The sequence below is a fragment of the Pteropus alecto genome, unplaced genomic scaffold (assembly GCF_000325575.1).
Source record: "Pteropus alecto unplaced genomic scaffold, ASM32557v1 scaffold14, whole genome shotgun sequence".
NCBI classification, from domain to species: Eukaryota; Metazoa; Chordata; class Mammalia; order Chiroptera; family Pteropodidae; genus Pteropus; species Pteropus alecto.
The window spans coordinates 11,050,365-11,055,569 of NW_006436810.1; the positions used below are offsets into that span (position 1 = coordinate 11,050,365).

General features: G+C 34.5%; 1 pseudogene; it reads right to left on the bottom strand.

Moving 5' to 3' along the window:
• Window positions 1–610: 610 nt before the first annotated feature.
• On the bottom strand, window positions 611–726 carry LOC112481326 (annotated as a pseudogene).
• Window positions 727–5,205: the final 4,479 nt, after the last annotated feature.

The window sequence follows — 5,205 nt, forward strand, 5'->3', positions numbered from 1 at the left end:
CATATAAGGATACATCCTTCTTCACATTGGCTACTGGTTGTGCTTTTATGATTTTATTTTTCAGTTATTTTAATGATAGCAGAGGATTTGGAGGTCATCGAAGAGAGATATATTACTTCCAAGTCTGCAGGCGAGAATGGCAGTCAAGGTCCAAAGAATATATGTGAAAGTTTGCATTTGCGTCAGAGTGAAATTTTAAAAGGATGAACACTGTTCGAAGAACAGGAATACCAGCAAAATAATTTCTTTTACACTTGTCTTACCTTACTGCTTTTTCCTCTCCTCCCTTCACACTATATTATAGTTACAGTGCCCTGTCACCTACCGCAGTGCCTTGTGGGTAGTCCATCTTTAAATAAATTTTATTTCAATAAATAAATGGCATAATTATTTTAATAAATATTCAAGAGAATGGAAGCAATAATTGATCAGACATCGGGCCAAAAAAACATAGAGGCCATAGAAAACAAACAGAGGGGCAAAGCAGAAATAGGGAGGAAAGGCATAAAGAAAGGGAGAAGAAAGGAAGACTAGAGGAGGAGAGAAAAGAATTGGATAAAAAAACATTATTAATAATTTGGATTTTTTAAATTTAATTTGTTATTATTTATGCCTACAGCACCTGGTCTTCCTAGGTGGTCTCCCATCCAAGTACTAAACAGGCCCGACCCTGCTTAGCTTTCGAGAACAGACATCAGGCTTATTCAGGGTGACCTGGCTGTAGACTATGATGGACTGTGGCTCCATTGGAGTGTGAATCCAGGACCTTCTGCATGTAAAGCAGAGGCGCTAACCACTGCACTATGGAACCACGTCTTAATAATTTGAATTTAAATCAAAACTTGATAAGCATACCAAAAAACAATTTGGAAAAGTACTACAGTCAATATCGAGTAGGCCCTAATAAGACATGATGGGTCATTTGGAATATTTGTGCTGATAAAAGAACACAGGGAGACTTAAGAAGATCCAATGCAAATAATTAAAGAGAAATAAAATCTTTATGTAGAGATGAAAAGAAACAATATTAAGTTGAAGAAATCAATACTGCTGATCAAATAGTTTTTCCTTCCTAAATCTCTAGAAGAATGTCAGCCTTCCCTAATCTAAGCAGTGCCCTTATTTTCTGCATTTTTGCATGTACACGCTGAGAAAGATTTGTAAAACGAAGATGCCCTTGATGACACTTGTAACAAATTCTTAAGGCATTTTTTATTTTCAATCTCAACTTCAGCTAGTAATCCTAAATATTCAAAACAGACAATGTCTGGAAAGAACAGTGCAGGATGAACAGAAAAAAAAATAACTAAAACCCTATGTATAACTCTTTAGCATTCATTCAACAAATACTTAAGATCCCGTTATGCACTAGAAGTTGGAGATGAAGAAGGCAGGGGCAATGAGAAAGGCAGCCTGGATGCTTTCACAGACAGATTTTATATTACTCGTAAATAATGAGCTACATGAAAAGACATTTAAGACTCGATGTAGTTCTGGGTAATCCATTAACACTAATCTTAGCCTGTAAAGGACTAATAATTCACTTATAGATCTGTAAAATGCTACATGAGAAAGGAGTTAGGACTCCTGCACACTGTTTCCCAGTCAGGTGAGAGATTAGCATTTAGACAAAAGGGGATTAATGTAAAATGTCCTGAAGTTTAGCGGCCCTCGATCTGAAGATTCTGACAGTCACAACAGAGGACAACTTCATTCAAGGCAGTTTCCCTTAGAAGGGAAGATAATAAGCCTAATGAGAAAAGCAGACAAAAATCTTTTAGATTATAGATTGAATATGTTCTATTTCACAGAATAACATTCTGCTTATCAAGTTATAACTAGGCAAACACACTGTGGCGTAAATGGAGTCTCTGTATCATACTCAGCATTCTCAATGCTGGCTATTTCGCTCAAGGACATTTTTTTTTTTTTGCAATTTGGACTATGATTGGGATCAGATTTAGGGACAGTGTTTCTTCAAGATTATTGAGGTGAATCTAATGTGTATTCAAGGTTATGAACAATGTTATGAGGTTTAGTAAAATGTAGCTTATGGATTTTCAATCATGTCAAGTTTTGTTGTTCTGTATGCTTGTTCGTGTGTGGACACGAGTACGTGAATATATATGTGTTTTTTTTTAATTTTCCTTAAAATTCTTAGGGTAGGAATGAGGGAAACGTATTTGGAGAGCAAAGTTTGAGAAGAAAGTCGAACTTTTAAATTACTTGGATTTGGTAAAACTGGTTATTCAATTTACTGAATAGAACTTGGATGCATAATTTAATCTTGATAATCCCCTCCATCTCACATGCAAAAAACAGAATCATAAGTAAAAGCGACCATAAGTTTGTTACGATAAATTATTATATGAGATAATGTACGCGTAGTGCCTTTTGGACTCACGTGTTCTATAAATGTTAAGTATTGGTTTTCGGGACTTTTTACTCTTGTCATTCCGAGGCAAGCGGATGATGGGGAATATGTCTTGTGAAAGTGGGAAGATCAATGCAGAATGCACATCTTGATGCCTCCCTTTCTAATCCAATAAAAGAGGAATTGATAAGAACATGCACGCTAGATAAGCAAAATAGCGAGGACCAGGTTTTTATACTTGTCCTGTGGGTGGCTGTTGTCAACCATTAATGCGGATGATACGATGCTCTTTTTTATGTTAGGAAGAAGGTCATAACTCCTTCTTCAGGATCTCTTTTAAAGTAGCATTATTGTTGAAATAAGTAGAGCTCAGAGGAAATTTCCATATAGTATATTTTAGCATTAAAGAATTGATGGTCAAAATGGCTCCTTTGTTGTAAAAATGAAAAAAAAAAATCCTGTAGCAAAAATATTTTTCTTTAGAGTTAACATATTTCATGTCTGTAGGCCTGGAACTTAACTTGATAACCCATCAGAGATACTGGATTTTTTAATTTTATATTTTAATTTTATTATTTGTTCTAACAGTGTTTTAGAAATGTTTTAACAACATGTTGAAGGAAAAATTGAGAAAGTCAAGAGAAATTTTTTAAAGAGCTTCTTGAATAATTTGGGTAGCAATACAAAAAATCACGTAACCAGCAGAAAATATTTCCAAGTGCCTTTTCTATACCTGTCAATGTGCTTTGTTCTGCGATTGACCGGGGAATTAATAAAAAAAGTCAACCCCAGTTCTCAAGTTTTTAGCAGTTTAGATGATGAGTTGGCAATGATGTTGATGAGGGAATCATTCAGCTTGCAGCTTGATGTTTCTGACATGTGCAAAAATTTGTGAAATAAAGAGTTTAAGTAAACAAGGAATGTAAAATGAAAGCGAATTGAAGAAACAACTGGAGCTAGGATTTGCCAGATGAATAAGATTTGAGTAATGAAATTCATAAAGGCAAGAACAATTGATAATGTACAATACCTCTCGAGACCGTTCACTACGTGTGGTAGAAATGTATTTTGTATTTCACTTTTTTGCATATATGTGTAATTTCAGTAAAATAGAATTGTGGGGAAAATTCTGTCTTACTGAAGGAATTACCATTCTTTTACACGGGAAAAGTGGGTCTGTTTTTTTTTTTCTTTTTCGTAATTCAATCACGTCATACCACTTCCAGAAAGTTTGCAGCTTTTTAATCTGAATAATCCACTGCCCCATGCTTTCTCCAGCAAGAAATGATATTAATATTTTGCTTTTATTAATGCCAATATGGCATTTTTTTGTGAGGTCCAATTGTAATTTTATTTTTTTACATTTATATTTCCTTTTTCATAAATTTCTTATTCAAAGTATTTACTAATTTTCACTGATTTGTTCTTAATTATTTGTAAAAATTAACGGTATATTAACAACTTACCATTTCACACATATTATTTTTTCTTTATGTGTGCTTTATATATATTATACCTACTTTAATTCAGTTGTTTTTTGTGATTCTTCTATCACAAGAAAATTTTATGCAGACATTTACCCATTTTTTTCTTTCATGGCTAAGAGTTATTCTTTCCTGCTATAGCTTACGTTTTCCTTTTCCTGCTAAAGTGTCTTCACCACCCCAAATTATACAAACATTATATAAAGTTGAATACACAGTAATGATCGTAGGCACATAGAAAATGTCAAGTACATTGCATCAGTCAGCAGTTGCTGCATGGCAGCAAAGACTTTCAGTGGCCTATGACAATAAGCATTTCTTCTCATGGATCCTGGTGTTGGCTGGGGAGTCTATGCTCTTTTAGCCTGGGTTTGGCTGTATGCTTGTGGACTGACTCATTAAAGTTCACTTGTGGCCTAGGCAAGCTCTTCTTTTAGTAATGACCATGGCATAAGAGAGTGATTTCACTCCTCAAGTGTATTTCAAATGCCTGCTTACATTAGGTTTGTGAGCATTGCTTTGGCCAATGCAAGTCAGAGGCTCATAACCCAGTTAAAGTTGGAGGACTTTTCACCATTAGAGGAGAGTCAAGGCCACGTGCGTGGGTACAGCATAGGATAAAGAAATAGGCCCAAAATTCAACCTAATTCATACATATGTACCTAAATATACACATTCACATATGCTTATATTCATGAGCAAGACTACATATGAATATTAATATAAACTATGGTGGAATTTGTTAAGTGCCAAATGCTTAATCATCGTTTTTAGAGATGATCTACAGAAAACAAACTTTTTCTGCAAAGAAAGATGATCACTTCTGTGTTAAAAAGTAGAATTTCATATCTTGTTTTAAATAGGGACCTTTGAAAAAGCTTTTCAAGAAAATTAACATAACTCATGTAACAGAAATAATTCATTGGCATTAATAGTTATACTCTACTTGAGTTTTCTCACAGCTAGACTAATAGGATCTGTCTCTGTTCAGTCAATTCCAATAGGCAGAAACCATATACAGTCAAGAATCTAGCCTGTGGTCTTCTGTTTTGTTTAGGTTTTTTCTACCTAAGTTTGGAAGTGGGAGACTTCGTCATTATGTAACTCGACGTATATTCAATGTTATATTATTTGATCAGACTTGTTTTAAGGTAGCTGTATCATAACTTGGAAAGAGTTACGGATTTGAGGAAGAGTTTTCTATAATAATATGATCTCCAATATTTTTTACATTTCAGGCTATTAGTAAAGATTTGAGGCCCTTACACACGCACGTGCACGCATGCGCACACACACTGCATTGACCTAATAGAGGCAATATTGATTAAAAAGGAAAAGGGATAAGCA